The sequence below is a fragment of the Marmota marmota genome, unplaced genomic scaffold, assembly GCF_001458135.2.
Source record: "Marmota marmota marmota unplaced genomic scaffold, marMar, whole genome shotgun sequence".
NCBI classification, from domain to species: Eukaryota; Metazoa; Chordata; class Mammalia; order Rodentia; family Sciuridae; genus Marmota; species Marmota marmota.
In genome coordinates, this window is record NW_026000206.1 from 38,775 (window position 1) to 44,846 (window position 6,072).

Consider the following 6,072-nt stretch of genomic DNA (forward strand, 5'->3'; position numbering starts at 1 on the left):
TTCTTTTTGGTACTGGGGATAGAACCTAAGGGTGCTTTATCACTGAGCTATATCCATAATCCTTTTTAGAAATATTTTTTCATTTTGAGATGGGGTCTCACTAAGTTGCTGAGTGCTTCACAAATTCTGAGACTGGCCTCAAACTTGTGATTCTCCTGCTTCAGCATCCAGAGTTGCTGGGATTGCTACCACTGTACCTGGCTGTGAATATTAGTTTTTTTAATTGTGAGACGTATTAAATTCTTTTTAAAAAGTATTTATTTTTTAGTTGTTGTTGGACACAATACCTTTATTTTATTTATTTTATGTGGTTCTGAGGATCGAACCCAGGGCCTCACTCATGCTAGGCGAATGCTTTACCTCTGAGCCCCCAGTATTAAATTCTTTAGAAGTACATGTGACGTTAGAGTTTGGTCAGTCATTCACTACTAATAACTATCAACTACCTGTTATGTAGTAGACACTAATCTAAGTCCTGGGGACATGAAATTTAAAAGTGGAAAAACAAAATATTTAGGCAAATATTTTAGCACAATGTGATGGAAGCTATTTTAGGTTTAGGACTAATGCTGTTATTCTTCTTTTACCAAATGCAACTCTCCCCAACCTACTGTGTAACCCTACTTCCTGTATAAAACTTCCTGTATAAAACAGGAAGTAGGGTTACACAGTAGGTTGGGGAGAGTTGCATTTCAGGAAAACAATTATGCAGGTAATTGCAATTAAATTAAGATATTAAAGTGGTTGCCAAAGAGAAGAGGGAGAGAATTAACCCATTTTTGTTCTATCATCTCAGATATAAATTACCTATAAAAATTTAAATATAGTATATACTATGTAACTATATAATACATAATTTTACAATAAGAATCTGATTATACTAATTATACTATTGATTAATATATAAGCTCTAAATTATTATTTTCATCTATTTTAATATACCTGTGTCAGTTTTGTTGAAATATTTGCAAAATTGGAAACTTGGGACTTAATGGGTTAAAGGGATATTTAGGAAGAATACAGAACTTTGTAGATGATTAATGTAGACAGAAATAGGAAAAGTCAAAAATAAGCCACAGTTTCCAAACTTCAGAGATTCTATTGTAACATTAAAGTCCAGTATCTCTTCATTTAAATCAGATCCAGTTGCAGATGAGATACCTTGATTATCATTCCTTATTTAATTTTTTCTTGACTAAAGACCTAAAAGTAGAGAAGATAGTTATTCCCTCACATGTCAAATACCCAGTAGTGAGAGAGATACAGGATAATTGTGAGAGACACTCCTATTTAGAAAGGGGGAAAACAGGAAAATCATAGGTGTTGTTGCTCCATAGCAATTCTGAAATCCAATTGCAAAAATAATGGAAGTTCCTTAATCAGAATTCAATTAATGTCCTGCCTGGGAATGATTATCCATTACTCTTAGCTCCACCCACTGTGCTCTTGCTTCCATTCCCTGCACCATTCCTTTTCTTTTCATTCTTTTATTCGTTCTTTCTTCCTTTCCTTTTCTTTTTCTTTTTTATAAAAGATAACTGTATTTGTAGGTGCTACTTTGCTTAGCTTCTGTACTGTAGAAGATTGGGTATTCAAAAGCTCCTTTTTCAGTGTTACTGTCTCTGTCCATTTCATTTCAAACTTACTATGTTTATGACAATATAATTCTCTTAAAAACTTGATGAGTCTCATATAAATCTTCCTGATGTTGGCTCCATTAGGAAAAACCCGTAATTACAAATTTGTTTCTTATAAGATCTTTTTTGGGGGGACTTCTACTGAAACTGCTGAGGCACAAGATCCTTTAGCTTCTTAATGGCCTTCAGTTTGGTTCTCTGAGGCATTACTCTGGATTTTTCTGAAATCAAATCTAAAGATTTTAGATATCCTAGGTTTTGTCTTTAGACCATGGTTTCTTAAGAATGCTGTGGGTTTTATCTTTACCTTTAAACCATCTTAATGGCAAGAATCCTAGGGGGGAGGAATCTCATATTAAGGCTACCACAGGTTTTCATTTTAATTCCTAGAAAAATTAATAAAGAAAAAAATATAAAGATTCATAGCTAAAAGACAGTACATAAATTTAAAAAGAGAGTGTAAGAAATGTTTATGTAGTCTGAAGGAAATTGGGAAAGGGAAACATAGGAACAAAACCCACAGAGGATAGATAGAAATAATAAAATGGTAGAACTAAGTTCATCTTTGTCAATAATTAAATTGTTACTGAACTAATCACTACAGTCAAAAGGCAGAGCTAATCAGAATAATATAAAGACTATATTGTCTACAAGAGAGTTTAAAGAAATTTTAAAGAAATAAAGAGGTTGAAACAAAATGGTGAAAAATAGTTCATTTAACCAGTAAACATACAAAAGCTAAAAGGGCTATATTAATATTAAATATAATTGAACTTAAAATAATAATTTTACCAAAAATAAGCAGGGAATTTTATAGTGAGGAAAAGGTCAATTTTTAATAAGTAGAGTAGATGGAAATCATACATACTATATCCTCAAGTCATAGGAGTAAATTAAAAATCAGTAACTACAAAATATCTAAGAAAACACTAAATATTTGGAAATTAAATAGCATACTTGTAAAAAATTCATGATCCAGAGGTAAAATCAAAAGCAGTTTATAAATATTTTTAACTTGAGTGAAAGTATAGATTAAAAGCGAAATTTTATAGTTAAAGCAATGCTTAGAGGTACATAGGTAGTTTTTTGGGGGAAAGGGTACTGATATTAAATTCAGGGACACTCAACCACTGAGCCACATCCCCAGCCCTATTTTTTATTTTATTTAGAGATAGGGTTTCACTGAGTTGCTTAATGCCTTGGTTTTGCTGAGACTAGCTTTGAACTTGTGATCCTCCTGCCTCAACATTCCGAGCTGCTGGATTACAGGCCTGTGCCACTGCACCTGACACATAGGAAGTTTTTTTTAAAAATATTTTTTTTTTAGTTGTCAAGGATCTTTTATTTATTTATGTGTGGTGCTGAGGGATTGAATCCAGGGCCTCACACATGCCAGGCAAGTGCTCTACCAATGAGCCACGACTCCAGTCCCCGTAGGTAGCTTTTAATGCTTATATTAGTAAAACAAAAAAGAATTATCTGAGAGCAACGATATAAAGTTTTACATGATGAATCTAGATAAAGAAAAGCAAACAAAACCAAAGTAAAAAGAAGTGAATTAAAAAACTAAAATGGGAATTAAAGAAATAGAAAACTGGAAAAATTAGAAAAAGCCTGCACTCTCCCAAATCAAGATAATATGTTGCTAGTTTAAGAATAGGAATATAGAGCACTGGAACAGGAAGGTACACAAATATATATGCATATTGGAAATTGGTTTTCAACAAAGATGGCATGGCAGTTAAGTGGGAGAAGGTAGAGTCTTTTTTCAATAAGTGATGCTGGAACAGTTGGACATCTATTGCACAATAATGATGATCCTTAACTCCTACTACATGCCATATTAAAAATTAATCCAAAATGAGCTTATGTCTAAACATGAAAGCTGAAATTATGAATCTCCTAGAAGAAAATTTGGTGGAAAATCTGCTATTTTGTAATGGGAAATGATTTTTAGATGGACACAAGAAACATGAATCATGAAAGAAAAAAAACATTGGATTTAAAATAAATTGAAAAGATACTTAAGAAAAAAACAAACCATGAACTTGAAGAAAATATTTGCAATGCAAATGTCTGCTAATGTTCTGTTACCCACAATATAATGAACTCTTACAATGTAAAAATAGAAAGGCAACAAAGCCAATTATAAAAAGGGGGAAAGATTTTAACTTCACAATAGAGTACCAGTAATCTATGTGAAAAGATACTCAATGTCCTTAGCCATTAAGGAAATTAAAACCACAATGAGATTCACTGTATATTCTTTTAATAAAAATTTTAAAAACTAATCAAACCAAGTGTTGACAACAATGTGGAACATCTGAAACTCACATGGTTGTGATGAAAATGTAAGATAAATGGTACAGTTGCTTTGGAACATTTTTTGCAGTTTATGAACATATTAAGCATACATTTGCTATATAATCCAGCCACTGTACAACTAGATAATCCAGAGACATGAAAAGTGTGTCCACACTGTTATTAGCAACTTTATTCACAGCAGACATAATCCAACATAATTTAAATCTTCATTAAGAAGTGAAAAGATAGACAAAATTGATATGTCAATGCAGTAGATTATTCGGCAATAAATAGCTAAAAGACAGTACATAAATTTAAAAAGAGACATATAATATGGGTGTATCATAAGATAAATAGTGAGTAAAAGGAGATAGACGAACTGCAAACTAATCTATAGGAATAAGCAGATTGCTGATTCCCTGGACCAAAATCAATGCAAAGAGTCACAAGAAATCTCTGAAGGTTGTTGATAGAAATATATGGGTACTTTTTTGTGAGGGTGGTTTCACAGGTGACTGTCAGACTCATAGAATTGTATACTTGAAATGGATGTGCTATATGCAAATTATTCCTTATAAAATTGAAAGAAAAAAGTTCATGATATTGCAAATACTCTTGAAGTTCTCTACTTTGTGTCTTTTTTTTGAATCTTTTATCACACTTTACCTTTTTAATTTTAATAGATTTTCTTCTGTGGTACCTGATACTTCTGATTCTTATACTTTCAGAAGATCTATCTTTAGGTATTTCATGACATTTTCATATCAAATTTAATCTCTGTTATGACAGGACTTTGTTTTGTTTAATGCCCCATCCTCACCAGTATGAATGAAATAATAATAAGTTGATAAATGATTCAGAAGGAGAGATATATCCTTTTGCTTCATGTGAATCAGATATGAAGATCATGTAAGAAGGTGGACCTAACCTGACCTAGGTACTTTAGACTTCTCTGAGCAAGTGAAGTTCATACTGAGATCTGAAGGATGATATTGATTAGGCATGTGAGAGATTTAAGTGTAGATGTTGATTAGATATAGATATTGGATATTTAAGTCATGAGCTCAGACAGATGTCTAGGCTGGAATTATTAAATCTTAGGAATCCCTAGGGAGAATTATTGAAATAAAAAGAAAAAAACAGCAAGAAAGATGAGGATTTTCAAGGCACTAGAGGAAGAAAGTCATCATGGAGTCTGGAAATGAGCTTCAAGAAATATGGCTGAGACTGTAGAATCTAGAGTTTGAAGCTAGCCTCAGCAACAGTGAGGTGCTGAGCATCTCAGTTAGACCCTGTCTCTTTGTTCTACTAATTTACATGCTTTTTGGTAAGGTAAGGAAATTAGCCATCTGTTGTATATATTATAAATATTGCTTTTAATTTTTTAAAATATTTCTTAGTTTTAGGTGGACACAATGTATTTATTTTACATTTATGTGGTGTTGAGGATCGAACCCAGTGCCTCATGCATGCGAGGCCAGCACTCTATCACTGAGCCACAATCTCAGCCCCTACTTTTAATTTTATTGTTTACTTTTTGACTTTACTCAGTGTGTGTGTGCGTGTGTGTGTGTGTGTGTGTTTAAATGCCACATAGGTATGTAAGATTTTTTTGTTACTTTAATTATTCTTTTCCTTTATGGCTACTGAATTTTGTCTCTGAGAAAGGCTTTCTTTCATTCTTTTGTCTCTGTGTAATGTTAATTTGAAAAAAAAAAACTTTGCCCATGTTTACTTGTTATTTTCTGTTCTATTTTTTCCTATTTATATGTTCTGTCCACCTAGAATTTTTTTAGTTTAAGAGTTTAGGGGAAGGGACCCAACATGGCGGCCGGCGAGGAGGCAGCACTTTCAATACCTCCACAGTAGTGGGATCAGAGAGACCCATTAATACACCTACATGCTACCTGCTGAGAAACTTCTAGCAAAATTCCGCTGAAAGGAGACCTGCCGGGAATTAGTAAGTTTATTGGAAGTGTCAGTTTGTCTCGGCCATGAGGCGCAGGGGCCCAGTCCCGCCGGCCGCCACCGAAAGGCCGCTGCTAGCCCGGTGGCGAACGTTCAAACAGCCGCTGCCTGCCCGGGCCCCTGCCGGCCCGGCTCTGTGAACCGCCCCTGGCGGTTCAGCGCT

General features: G+C 33.8%; 1 protein-coding gene across 1 annotated transcript in view; it reads left to right on the plus strand.

The window, feature by feature from the left end:
* Ccdc172 (coiled-coil domain containing 172) overlaps positions 1-6,072 on the plus strand; it is a 61,380-nt gene that overhangs the window by 21,841 nt on the left and 33,467 nt on the right. The gene's annotated exons all lie outside the window — the stretch shown is intronic.